Genomic DNA, 14370 nt, shown 5'->3' on the forward strand with positions numbered 1-14370 from the left:
TCCTCTGCCCCAAACCTTCCAGGGGCCTCTTGTTTCTCTTAGAATAAAGTTACATTTCCTTCCTGTGGTCCCTACCCATCTCTCTTGACAGAACTCCAGTCCCATGTCCTCCTTTGTGCTCTTTGAACACAGTTTCTCCCACCCCAGGGCCTTTGCATATGTTATACCCACCACTTGAAAGGTTCTTCCCTGGTTATCTGCTTTTCTGGCTTCTCATCTTTTGATTGAAGCTCTAATGCATCTCCTGCATACTCCTTGCCCTTCTGGACCATTTTTAATCACATCATCCTAATCCTTCCATAGTACCACTTCTGGTGAAATTATGGCACCTATCTTCTGTTTGGGCTTTCCTGGTGGCTCACATGGTAAAAAATCTGCCTGCAGTGTGGGAGACCTGGGTTTGATCCCTGGGTTGGGAAGATTCCCTGGAGGAGGGCTGTCTCCACCAGACTGTAAGCCTGTGAGGGCAAAACAGAGTGAGTCTCTGACATTCACACCATTGCCTGACACATGATAGGAACTTCATAGCTAACGTTGAATGAATGAATGTGGAGTTTAAGGTTCCCTTAGGAGATCAAGAGGCAAGTATCCAGGAAGCTGGTAGAGCTAAGGCTCTGGCCCTTGTTTCTCTACCGCAGACCAACTGCGTCTGCGTCTAGATTTGGGGGTAGAGGCAGGGTGTTGCATGTGCAAGCCTGGAAAGGAGAGAGCCCCAGAGAACACCAGCCTTCGAGCATGCATATTGCAGGAGGCTTCTTCCTTGCATATTAACTTGCTGCTGGACTGGCAGCTCCAGCTGCTAATGAATTTTTTAGTATTAGGGCCAACAGTTGATTGGGGATGAAGGCCACGTCCACTTGTGTGTGAGAGGGTTATGTGCAGCTATTTAGGCAGGGGTTTGTTCCCGGGTGGCCCCGGGCACTACCATGTGCAGCCACGTGTCTGAGTGGGCTCTGCCCTTAGCTGGCCGACAGCACACATGGTGATTGATGCTTTACATGCCATCACTTCCAATCCCAACCCAGGGAAGGAAGGGTCCTTAGAAACCATGAGTTTCACTCCCCCCTGCAACATTGTGCAGAGAGGGAAAACAGGCCCACAGAGGGGAGAGGTTGCTCAACATTACACCAGGAGTCCATGGAGGGGAGAGTCAGGACTAGTGCTCAGTGGACACTGAGCATTTATGGAGAACTATGGTGAACAGAGTCGGACACGACTGAAGCGACTTAGCAGCAGCAGCATGGTGAACCTGGCACTGCTATGGGGGCTCATCACACGAGGGAAGCTCGAGGAAAAGGAGCCTGGGAAAAGGGAGTCAGAACTGGACATGAGCAATAGGCCCAAGAGCAGGAGGCGTCTCCTCTGCCTTTAGTGGGAGGGTGTCAGGGGAGGCACTTAAAGAAGACCACACTTGTACAGAGCTTTGAAGACCGATTGAAAACTCAGCAGGCAAAGAAAAGGGAAAGGACACTGCTGGTGGAGGGTGCCATGTAAGCAAATGCACGGAGGCATGAAACAACCTGGAAAGTTTGGAAAATTGCAAATCATGAGGTTTGGGTGGAGAGGAAAGTGAGGAGGATGAGCTGCAGAGATGAGGTGGCAAAGGGAGGCAGGTTCCGATGGCAGTGGGCCTTGTGGGCCACAATAGGGGTTTGGATTTTATTCTGAGGACTGCTGGCAAATCACTGGAACAGATTTGGGCTTTAGAAAGATTTCTGTAGCTCCCAAGGAAAAATGAATTCAACAAATACATTTTGAATGCATCCTTACAATGTGCCAGGCACCGTGCTGGGTCCTAAGAATTCAATTCTGAATGCGGCACACCTAGTCTCAGTCCTGCAGTGGGAAGCACAGACAGGTGGAGCAGGTGGGACTGTTGGCACACGGACTCAAGAAACATCCTATTTTTGTATTCTCATTAAATCAGCTCTAATCTGACTCTCACTCTAAGCCCTTTCCTACATATTGGCAGAAGATTCAATCTCAACCATCCTTGGGGCTGCCTGTCACTTTCCCTATAGGCTTGTGCGAGGACCTGCTGTCCCACCTGGGGTCTAAACATGGAGTCCTGATTCTGGGTACACTGGTTACACAGAGATAGATGCTCATTGTACTAGTCCATGGGGTCCCTTGAGCTTTGGCAACTCAGCTGTTCCTCTGCCACCCGGAGGCATTGAGGTTGGTACCCCAGTGCTTGGGCTCTGGCCTCCCCAGGTGTCCCACCCATCCCCTCAGTTCCCATTATCTGTTGGGGGAGGGGCTACTGGACCCCAATCTCCACCACTCAGACGACCCCTGCTTCTGAATCCACTGCAGCTAGCTGCGTGCTCTCCTTTCTCTGCCCTCGTTGGCTGCCCTCTTCTCCCCATCCCTTGGGAACACCTAGCGCAGTCACTTCCAGAAGGCTAGCTTTTTCAAAAGTCAGGATGAGCCATCAAGCTTCAAGCAGCTTTTGTGTTCAACCCCTCACAAGTTCCCGGAGGCTAGAAAAATCAAAGGGCTCAGACACCAGCTTGGAACTGGGAAGGGAGCAAAATAATTAACATCTCAATAAAATATACTGCCACAAAAGTGGATAGGTGATGAGAGACCCAGGCACTGGGTCCTGTGGGAGCTCAGACAAGAGGTACCTAACTCATGCCAGAAGGCCAGGAAAAGCCTCCCAAGGATGGAACTATTTTTTTTTTTTTTTTTTTTTGGCCAGACAGAGTCCTGAAGACAGCAAGGAAAAGTATTCCAGGAGGAGGGAACAGCAGGTATGAAGGCCTCGAGGTGACAGCCAACAGGGGTGTGTGATGAACTGATAATTGCTCTGTGAGAATAGCTAGGATTGAAGGAGGTGAGTCTGGGTGATGAAGAGCCTCCCAAGTCCCAAGCCAAGGTGTGGAGTTCATCTGACCACGAGAAGCCACGGAAAAAAATTAATCAAGGAAGTGACCCAAGCAGAGATCTGGTTCAGAAACATTTAGTTGACTAGTAGTAGAAGAATGCATAGGGAGAGGGTAAAATTGGAGGCAGGGAAGGCAGTTGCCAGGAACTGCAGGGATCCAGGCAAAGGATGGTGGCTGCCTGGACCCCTGATGGTGGCAGCGATGAACAGAAGAGGGCATTATCCATAAGTAATGGGGGAAGAGGGACAGGTTTTGGGGGTAGGGGGAGGGTGGATCTTCAATGACTATCAGGGGTGAGTCCTTGAGACGGAGCAGAGCAGGATGTTGGTGTGAAGGTGTCAGCAGAAAATCTAGGGAGAAGAAGGAAGGATTGGGGGTGCAATGGACCCTTCCCCGCACCCCATCTCTGCATCCCGCGATTCCCAAACTTCCCACTAGATGGAGGGCTGGTGCTGGGAGACCGGCTCCGCCTCTCATCCTCTGCCCCTCACCCTCAGTGGGCTGGGCTTCCACTTGGGCTTCTCCAAACCCCGTGTGTCCCTGAACTCGACCCAGAGCACATGTATCAATATTTGGGGTCTTCAGCTGTCCCCACTCCCTAGGACTCTGTTCTCAGCCTCGAGGGCCCAGTAGTGAGGGCCCTCTGCCCCAGGTCCCCTCGGTGTAGAGCTCTGTGCCCAGGTATACAGGAGTGTTTCCGTGCTGGGGACTGCCTCCACCCCTTCAGCCTCCAAAACTGCCTGGCTCCCACAGATAGGTCCCCAGCCTAGAGGCATCCCCATCAATGGCGCCATTGTTGCCCTCGATGCTCTCCTTCTCCCGACCTCACGCTGGGGGAGGAGGCCCCCATCCCTCTCACTTTTGCCCTAACCCCCAAAGACGGGCCCAGTTCCGGTGCCAGGCTGTTAAGGAGAATGGCATCTAGGCCTTCCCGGACTTTGGGAACAGGATACGCGCTTGGCTGTGGGAGGAGCTAGTTAGGAGGCGGGGCCCAAGGTGGAGTCAGGGATGCCACCAGGGCCGTGGGTGTGGCCCAAGGCGGGCTAGGGGCGTGGCCTATGGCAGGGTGGTGTTGGGATCTCCTGAAACTGGAGGCTTCCTCCCCTCTCTCCCAGCCTCCCCGCCCCCGCTCCGTCCCAGCCACTGCGGTCGCCCGGGAGTCCTGCCAGCTCTGGCTTTCAGTCCAATAGCCAGACAGACGGACGGTCGGGAGGCTCCTGGCCCCACTTAACAGAGGTCGTTTCTCAGGAGGCCGCGCCCAGCTCCCTGAAACTGCCAGGCCTTGCGAAGCCGAAGGGAAAAAGGGAGATACATTTTCTGGGCGCGCACCTCCCCCACCCCCCTACACCCCAAGTGTTTCCGTTCTTTGCTAGACAGACAGCTGGAGGTCCTGGGGCTTAAGTCCTGAGCTGGAGAAGCTGGTCAGGCGCCTGCACCCCCATGAACCTCCCCCCGCCGCCCCTGGACGCTCAGGCCTGGAGCCGGCTCTAAAAATAGATCGAGGCCCGGGAGCGTGCCTACGCGGGAGTGGGTCTGGGAGGCCTGAGTCACCCTGCCGGCAGGGCCTTCCCCAGTCTCGGGAGCCGAGGCCGCCTTGACGGCTGGGCATCGCTCCGATCCTGTTGGCCCGACTCTGCACCCTTGGCTGTGCCATGTCCCCCTCCCAGGCCCGGGGAGCCAGCCAGGCGATGGCGGACCCGGCCGCGTGAGCGGTAGCCCCCACAGCCGGGAAGGATTAGGAGTCCCCCGGTCCTAATTTATTTAGTTGTTTTTGTGTGCCTGCCGGCAGCGCCCCCATCCCCCACCCACCCGCGGAGCAGTCACGTCTACACCTGCCCTTCTCTCCTGCCCAGGCCCACAGAGATGTTCTAGGCTTCTGGGTGGGGACCTGGCCTCCGGGCAGCAAGAAGTCCCAACTTGGATCTTCGAGGTTCCAGAGTTAGCATTCCCATTCAACAGATGAGAAAGCTGAGTCCAGGAGAGAGGAAGGGGCCTATCACACAACAGATTGTGCTGTGATATTCCTGGGTTCAAATCCCAGCTCTGACTCCTAGCCAGCCACTTCTCCCCACCTGTTTCCTTAAAGTGCTCGAGTTGAAGATGACACCCATTCACCCGTAAAATCGGAATAAGAATAGGTACTTAGGATTGTCCAGACGATTAAAATTATTCTTTAAAAAGCAGCAGTGACCTGCTGGGTGTTACATTTGGGTTTAGTTCCAGCTCAGCAAGTCAGTTATCTCTGGCACCTATTTTTCTCCACTTCTGGATGTACAGAGGAGGATTAATGGGTGTGGTGCCGTGAGCCCCACCTCCTACCCCCAGGGGCTCACCCAAGATGATTGGGGCCTGATCAGGGCGCTTAAGTGAATGTGGAAGGCTTGGGTCAGAGTGGAGGGAGGAAGGGGAGCATCCTGGCTTTGCATGGGTCTGGCTCACCTGGCGGTAAAGAATCTGCCTGCAATGCGGGAGACCTGGGTTCAATCCCTGGGTTGGGAAGATCCCTTGGAGAAAGAAATGGCAACCCACTCCAGTATTCTTGCCTGGAAAATCCCATGGACGGAGGAGCCTGGTGGTTACAGTCCATGGGGTCCCAAAGAATGGACATGACTGAGCAACTAACGCTGGTTCCCGTTCTGAGGAGGGGGCATGTTTGGGTCATTACAGGTTTAAGAGCCTCAGGCTCAGGGAACAAAGGGGCTCAAGAGCCTCTAAGATCATCTTTTCCTTGTTGGTAAGGGGCACAGGCCCTGAATCCAGGTCCCCTGTCCCAGGCTCTTTCTCCCCACCTTCCAACCACCTGTTCTCTGTCATCCAGACACCAATATCAAGCCTTTTCTGAATGATCAAGGCTGACAATACTCCAGTCGGTTTTATTTCTTTAAAATGTATTATTTAGGCCACTTCATGGAAAAAATTGTCTGATATCTGTTGGAAATGTCATTGACTTTTCAAAGCCACATGAAATCAGCTTTGTAAATAGGAAGGCAAGTGGGGTGGGGAGGGACTGCCAGCGATGAACGTGTGTGTAAGATGCAGGGCAAGAGTGCCCGGTGAATTAGCAGCCCTCCCCAGTACTAATGATGTTAATAATTAATATTTTTGAGCATTTACTATGGACTTGGCTTAGTTTCATGTATTATCTCATTTAATCCTCCCAACAGTTCCATGTGGTTAGGTGCTCTCATTATCACCCCATTTTACAGATATGGAAACTAAGGGCTTAGAGAGGTGATGGAAGAGAATGAAGCCAGGAAGTAGCAGAGCCAGGAACAAACCTTCTCCGAGCTTAGATTTTATTTCCTGCCTTGATGAAAAAGTTGGATTTTCACCCTGAAAATCCACTTCCTCAGTCTCCCTTTCTAGCTAGGTTGTCAGGACTCCCCAACCCAGCCCCGGGCACTACTGGGAGGAGGTGGGGCTGGGCAGCAGCCAGTTTCTCTCCACCCAGAGTTCCAGGATTCAAAGAATTTATGAGTCCAACTGTCTGAGGCTCTTGCATGCAAAGACAGAATCCGGGAGTCCCCAAGTGCTCCTCTCCCCACCATGCCTCACCCAGGAGACTCCTTGGCTTGCTCTCCACCAAAGGGAGTTTGTCCTGGGCCCTGTTTCATTCTTGCTGCCAGTATTTATAAAGGGCCTTGTCTCTGTCACATGCTCCAGGGATAAAATGGTAGCAGGCTTTCTGTGGCTTACAGTCTAGCAGGCTGATAATTAATTACACCCCTCCCTCTTCCAAGCTTCTGCTCAGATCTGCCCTTTCTGGGAGACTGTTCCCAACTGCCTTCCTCAGCCCCTTTGGGAAGGAAGGTGAAGATAGTCTCAAAGCTAAACATGGGAAGGGCAGGTGGGAAGGGAAGGCAGGCAACAGACTGTGTTTGTTGCGGCGGTAAGGTTACATTCTCTCATCGTGTGTATGGAATAGCTAGCATCTATTGAGTTTCAGGAGCTGTGCACAGCACTTGAAATGTCTCATCTCAGGGAACTCTCACAGCATCCCTGTGAGCTGTGGACAATTCCATTTTATCAACAAGGAAACTGAAGCTCTCTCCAGGAGATGAAGGGATTTGCCAAAAGTCACACAGCTTGTAAGTGGTAGGAGTGAGGTTTGAACCCAATTATTCTGAGGCTGCAGCCCCCACCCTTAACACTATGCTGAGTTCTTGTTTGACTAGACCTAGGACTTCTTGGTGGTCCAGTGGTTAAGAATCTGCCTGCCAGTACAGAAGATACAGGTTCTATACCTGGTCCGGGATGATTCCACATGCCGTGGGGCAACTAAGCCCGTGCATCTCATCTACTGAGCCTATGCACTGCAACTACTGAAGTCTGTGCACCCTAGCTAGAGCCTATGCTCAGCAACGAAAGAGGCCACTGCAATGAGAAGCCTGTGCACCAAAACAGAGTAGCCTCGGCTTACCGGAACTAGAGAAGGTCCGCGCGCAGCAATGAAGACCCAGCACAGCCAAAATAAATAAATAAAATTTTAAAAGAAAGAAACTCAGACTTAGAGAGGCCTAGCAATTGGCTAAAGGTCATACAGCAAAACAGGGCTGTGAGTTGAGTTAGCTGGTACCCAAAATGATGCTTGGGTGAAGGTATACAAGCTATCCCGCTAGGGCCTTGGGAAGCCAACTCTCGCACCAGAAGGGATTCCTAGGAATGGGGCAGGGCCTGGAGGAAGACCGGTGGCGGGCAGGTCTCTCTGAGGGTCTTCAGTGCTGCTTGGGCTGCACTCTCATCCCTGCCCCACAGGCTCTGTGCTATGGGGCAAAGGACCTTGGGATGTCTTGGCAGAGGCACTGTCCCTCCCATATGTGTTCTGAGGTGTCATCTCTGTGTCCTGCTCTGTGCAGGCCTGGGGAGGTGGCTGGTAGACAGGAGAAAAGGATGTTTAAGTCCTTAACTGAGTCTTTCACCGCCCTGGGGGCTTCTGGTCTGTCTGGAGAGGAGGGAGGTGCCTTGTTGGGGACAGTGACGCTGGCGAGCATTTATGAGCATATTTGGTAGGTGCTGACAGCAGGAGAGCACCTTCCCCTTCGCCTATCTCTCCCATAATCCTTTCAGCAAACCCTAAGTGACAGATACTGTATCTCTGTATACTGATTCTGCATACAGATGCTGTATTTCTGTTTATCCGAGGAAGAGGTGAAGTGATGCCACCAAATTACAGAGCCATGATTTGGACCCAGGTACGGAGGAGCCTGGTGGGCTGCAGTCCATGGGGTCACTAAGAGTTGGACACGATTGAGTGACTTCACTTTTCACTTTCATGGATTGGAGAAGGAAATGGCAACCCACTCCAGTGTTCTTGCCTGGAGAATCCCAGGGACGGGGGAGCCTGGTGGGCTGCCGTCTATGGGGGCGCACAGGGTCAGACACGACTGAAGTGACTTAGCAGCAGCAGCAGCAGCATAGGTGATCTAACACCGTGCTCTTCTGCAGGGCTTCTCACATGTGGTCCCTGGGCCCCAGCACCAGCATTGCTTGGGAAGTTATTTGAAAAGCCAACTGCTGAATCAGAAACTCTAGGGGTGAGGGGCTGACAGTCTGTGTTTAACAAGTCCTCCAAGCTCCCAACTTCTGCTCTCCTCCCTTATAGGCCCTGGGTGAGAGCGGGCCAGGGTGCAGGTGACCCATCTAAGATCACCGGCCCTGGAGTCAGACAGAGCTGAGTTCAGGCAGAACTAAGTTCAAATCTCTGCTCCACCACTTTCCAGCCTATGACTTTGAGACTTTAATCATGAATCCCTGCTTTCCTAGCCTGTGAAGTGAAGGTGATAACACTGCCTCACCTCCTAGAATTGTTGCTGGTTAAAGATCTCATTTGACAGATGAAAAAAAATGGCAACTCAGGGATCTCCTTGGGGGTCCAGTGGTTAAGAATCTGCCTTGCAATGCAGGGTTGCAGGTTCAATCCCTGGCTGGGGGGACTAAGATCCGAGCTGCAACTACTGAGCCTTTATGCCACAACTAGAAAGTCTGTGTGCCACAACGCAGGATCCTGCATACCACAACTAAGACCCAACACAGCCAAATTAATATTTTATAAAAAAGAAAAGAAAAAACGGTGACTCAGAGAGGGAAAGGGACTTCCCAGAGCCCTGCTGTGTGAGCTCCTTTCCAGAAAGGACTCTGCCCTGTGGGTCTGTCCCAAAGTGACCGTTTCCCATCCAGCTCCATCCTGGCTAGCTGTGTAACCTTGAGCTGATTACTCATGTTCTTTCTGCCTGTCTCCTCAGGCTTAGAGTGGGGATCATAACAGTGCCTGGGCTTCCCGCCGTTGTGGCGAGACTAAAATGAGTTTCTCCGTGCGTGGTGCCGACCAGCAACTTGAAAAGGGCTCAATAAATGTTAGCTGCTCTTATTGAAGGCAGACGCAGGAGCAACCCCTGTGTCTTCTAAATGGCCCCCAGCCCTGGTCAGAGCATGATTAAGAGTTTAAAGGAGGTCAGAGAGCGTGGGAATTCTGAGGGGTGGAATCTTCCCCTTGGAGGAGAGCATTTTGGACAGGATCATTCTGTATCGTGAGAGACCGTGTTGTGCCTTGTAGGATATTTAGCAGCGTCCTGTGGCCTCTACCATCTAGATGTTAGGAGGTCCCCCCACCAAGCTGTGATGACGCCAGATATCTCCAGACGTTACCGAATATCTCCCGGGGAGGAAAATTGCCCCTGTTGAGAATCACTGAGATTATTAGGCAGGGTGGTCTGAGATGCTTTGTTTGCTTCATGGGATGGTGGGGAGACTGGGGTCCAGGGTCACACAGCAGGTAGAGATGGGCCTGGACTCCAGGGCTCTTGTGCCTGTCGCCTCTCCACAGGTCCCTCAGGTGGGCAGAGCCCAGGGGACAACCAAGCTGGGGCTCAGGATGCCTGGAGTGTCCCCGCTTCCCCCGTCAGAGTCTACTTCCCCGACCACTGCCACATGTCTGGCAGTGCCCATCAGAGTCTGGGCTCACCTTTCCAGAAGCTCCAGGGTGGCCAAACCAAGCAGGTACCTGGTGCCAGGTACTACTGAAGTTGGGCATCTAAGAATGTAGCCAGGGCTGGGGTTGTCAGTGTGGAGCTCGCCATGGCCCTGTGAGGGAGAGGGGCATCAGCAGAGTGGAGCATCAGCCCGCCCGCCGGGACCATAAAGCTGCCACCAGAGGTGAAAGATGGGTCCCCCTGCCACTGGGATGCAGAGAGCCGTGGAGACGTGGTGACAGGGCTGATTTAGCGGGGGAGGAGGGAGGATGAGAGACAGTCAGAGATAAAGAGCCAGAAACAGAGGCAGAGAGACAGAGTGAAGAGAAGCAGAGAACATGGATGAGATAAAGAGAGACGGGAGAGAAGGACATAAAGACGCAAAAAATGCAAGAAACAGATCAGAGATGCACAGAGAGATGCAGTTAGAGACGCAGATCCAAAAATAGAGGGAAAGAGGAGAGTCAGAAACAGAGACAAAGATGAGAGGGAGCTGGAGAGGGGGCCGGAGTCACAGAGAGGGAGGAAAGAGAGCAGGAGAATTAGACGCAGAGAAAAGAGGCCAGATTCCGTGAGGGAGACACATTCAGTCAAAGGAGACAGGACAGAGACATCCAGAGACGCTCAAGGGACTGACCTCTGCCTCTTCTCTGTGACTCATGCCCTCTGGGCATGTGTGTATATCTCTGCCCACGTGCACATTCATGTCTGTGCTCATGTGTCACACTTCCCGTGGGAGCCATCTGTGTCTGAGAGCCCAGCAGTGCTTGGGTGCGTTCATCTGCTAATTCACCACTGGCTGCCTGTGGGGTGCAGGGCAGTGGGTGTCAGTGAACATGGCCCCTCATGGAGATGCTTGCTTATTCATAGAAAAAGTATACAAAGAAATACCAGAGCTGTGCAGAGATGTGAAACGGAGTCATGTATTAGAGGACGACTCTATACCTCCTCTATACCTGGTGGTCAGGGAAGGTCACTGAGGAGGTGAAGGGTGAGGTGAGACCTGGATGTCAAAGAGCCAGCCTGGCAAAGATCAGGGGCAAATCCTTCCAGAAGGATGACTTGGTACAAAACTCTGAGGAGAAAACCAACTCGGTGAATGCAAGACTGAGAAAGGAGGCTGGTGGGGCCACAGCTTCAGGGGGTGAGGTGGCTAGACAGGAAGGCAGAGGGCAGATCATGAAGGATTTGGTAAGGCCAGGGGAAAGACGTCGGGGTTCTTCTAGGTGAAATGAAAACTGGAAGACTGAAGCTGGAGAGTGATGCCAACAGATACAGGTTTGGAAAGATCTCGCTGGCTGCTGGGTGGGAAGTAGGGGGTTGCGAGGCTCCTGCAGTAGTCCAGGCAAAAGAGGTGGGTGGCTTGGGTGAGACTGGGGAGAAGTGGGTGGATGCAGGCTGTGTTTTGGGTGTGGAATCGACAAGATAGTGGGATGGCGGCAAGAAAAAGGAGCCAAGGATGACTCCTGAGTGGTTTGCCTGAGCATCTGAATGAATTACGGTGGTGTTTACCAGCATGAGGAAGACAAGGAGAGGCAGCTCTGTGGGGAACAGTACAGGAGTCTGTTTCGGCTGTGTGATGTGCCTGTGTGTGTATGTGTGTGCACCTGTGTGCACATCTGCTAGGGCCCAGGTGTGCACGTGTGCCTGTGTGGGTTCAGACCACCTCTTGCTTGGCCATGTGGGGGCTCCTGGGCCTGACCTGGGACCAGGCCCTGTCTTGACTCTTCGCTTCCCCCAGCCCCAGGTGCTGCCCCTGCCAGATGGGGATTCCCCAAGGGCCAGCAGGAACAATGGGGTGGGCAGGCCCTTGGCGCTGCTGACATCTGGGCACACAACCCCAGGCCCAGGAGGCCCGGGAGCCCCGCCCGGCAGTGGCAGGCAGGCTCCGGGGCAGCTGGTGGCGATTAGCAGCGTTGATTACCTCGTGGCGATGCCATCTGGGGTGAGGGCACTGAGCCCAGCCCCACGGGATACCCTGCTTGCTGGCATGCAGGGCTTTCTGGGGCTGAATGCATGTAAATGTGTCAGTGTCGCGGCCTGCGTGTGTGTGGATGCCCATTGGTGAGTACATATCTGAGCAGGGGTTTCCGTGGGAGCCGAGTCTGTGTGGCTCCCCGCGTCTGTGTCTGCGCGTGTATGTGCTGCAGGTTTTCCTGTGTGCATATATGAAGAATGATGCCTGTGGGCACAGGTGTGTGTTTCTATGTGTATGTTTGTACACACACGTCTACATGTGCCTGCATGTGTTTCTTTGTGCATATCCAAGTACATGAAATACTGTATGTGTGCATTCTGAAACTGACGCACCTGTGTTTGAGTACACCCAGGATGTATTTCTGTGGCTTCATCTGTGCTCAAACGTGTGTTTCTGTGTGTCTGCTTATGTGGAGGAGTATTGTGTGTGTGCATGTGTCTGTGTAAACCTGTCTACATTTGCACATGGAGTCTATACACATGTGCTGTGAGAGAACATATCTAACTCTCTGCTTCTGCATGGGTGCATATATGTGTCTGGGGCAGGGAGGGGCACAGGCCCATTTCTAGACTGTGTCTGTGATAGTATATCCAGGCATAGGGTATGCCCCAGGCTTGGCTGTTCTTATGTGCACCCTTAGGGAGCAATGGAAAGGGATCTGGACTTCCCCTTCTCAGGTCCCTTCTGCTCTGGGTCCAGCCATCCCCTCCTGTCTAGGAGGGTCTGGGGTATGAGTGGGGGAAGGATTGGGGGTGCCCAGGGTGGCACAGTGGTTAACAGCATGTGCAGTGGGTCCAGGCTAGCTGATGTGGGCCCCTGCCCCCCCACCCACTAACTATGTGACCTTGGGCAAGTTGGGTCATTCCTATGCTCCGGTTTCTCCATCTGTAAAATGGGGGTAAGCACAGAATTCTCTTTCTGGGGCTGTTGTGAGGATGAAAGGAGCTAGCCGATGTGAAATGGTAAGCACAGAGCCTGACCTCTGTCTGGGTGTTGTCTATTCATTCCCAAGTGCCTGCCGCTGGGGCAGCACCCTACGGAGACAGAGCCTGTGCCTACCCACTCCTCAGGTCAAAGTTCCCAGAAAGCCCCACCCCCTCCACTTCCCGCCTGCTGAGCTCAGCGCTTCCCAGGCCCTGCCACTGTCGTAGCCACATCTGGGCCGGCTCTGCGCAGGGACCACAGTGGTGCGCCTCCGTGGCCACGGCTGGGGTTTCCGCTGACTCAGTGCCTCAGGCTCTGGGGGCGGGAAATCCCAGTCCTGCCCCCCCACCCCCACCTCAGGTTACATGGGGCCACAGGGCTATGGCTCCACAATGTTGCTTTTCCAGGAAGACCCCGCCCCCCAATCAGGGGACTCCAGTTGCTCCCCCCACAGGCATTCTTATGCTCAAGGACTTCCTGAACCTACTTCTCAATAGGTCCTTATCCTTGGGGCCCAGAAATTTGCTACCTCCCTTAGGAGGGTCACTTTGATCATCCCCCTGCCTCTGGACAGAACTAGACACTTTACCTGCTTCCTTCTCCTCGGAAGTCCAACCTTCTCCTCATCCAACCTCAATTCCCCTTGCTTCCTTGCATTCTGAGTATAAAGCAAAACCCTCTCCATTGCTGGGCTGGCCCAGAGTCACCCCCTCACCCCATCCTCCATCCTCACATCCTGCCAGCATTCACCATAATAATGATAAAACAGCGAATATTTATTGAGCTCCTCTTTTGTGCCCTTGGTAAGCACTTTTACAGACTAATTTGTTTTCTGCTCACAAAGTATATGCAGTCATTATCCCATTTTACAGATGAGAAAGTAAAGTCATCGTTAAATAGTAAGTTCAAAACTAGAGGATAGGGATTTGAGCCCTTCTAACCTCATGGAGTTAGGAGGAATAAGGGGACCCGCTGGGTTCCACTTGTCTGGAATTGAGTACAGAGAAGAAGGGGTTAATTTAGCACCCTCCCCAACTCTTGGAGGGAGCCCCCCTCCCCCCAGTTCAGACGGTCAGAGAACAGAGTCACAGGGACTGTTAAGCTCAGAAACTGGAAAAAACTGACCAAGGAGGCTTGGGCAACAGCCACGTCACGGGTGCCGCGGAACTGGGGAGGAGGGTCTTCATTCCCCCTCCCCCAGCCCCACCCCCACCTCCACCCCCGTTTCTGGAGGCCCAGACGGGGAAGGGGAAGGTGATGGCAAAGGGGAGGCCTTTCAAGCTCCAGGCCTGGCTCTTAAAGGGCCGGACTGCCCGCCCCCCACCCCCCCACCCGCCTGCAGCCAGAGCCCCCTTGCAGGGCAGCTCCGGACACGCAGGGTCCCGCCTAGCTCGCTCGCTCACCTGGCGGGCAAATGGGAGGGGCGGGCCTGGGAGCGCAGCCAGGCCAGCAGCGGGGCCGCGCGTCCCGCCGCCTCTGCCACCGCTGGAGCCCCCTCTCGGTCTTCCCTCCCTCCTCCAGCCTGGCGGGCGGGTCCAGCTGTGTTCCATTAGCGGCCCTGGCAAGTCCCCAGCCCCCTGGAGCCGCCCCCTATTCCCCCACCCGGAGT

At 53.7% G+C, this 14370-nt stretch overlaps 1 long non-coding RNA gene across 1 annotated transcript; it reads right to left on the reverse strand.

Annotated features, from left to right (window-relative positions):
- Positions 1-8869: 8869 nt before the first annotated feature.
- LOC112582951 lies at positions 8870-14293 on the reverse strand. Its single transcript, XR_003107301.3, has 3 exons — positions 14165-14293; positions 10497-10662; positions 8870-9971 (listed from the first exon to the last, which is right to left on the reverse strand). It is a non-coding gene; the product is annotated as an uncharacterized LOC112582951 (long non-coding RNA).
- Positions 14294-14370: the final 77 nt, after the last annotated feature.

This window comes from Bubalus bubalis, chromosome 2 (assembly GCF_019923935.1).
Source record: "Bubalus bubalis isolate 160015118507 breed Murrah chromosome 2, NDDB_SH_1, whole genome shotgun sequence".
Taxonomy (NCBI): domain Eukaryota; kingdom Metazoa; phylum Chordata; class Mammalia; order Artiodactyla; family Bovidae; genus Bubalus; species Bubalus bubalis.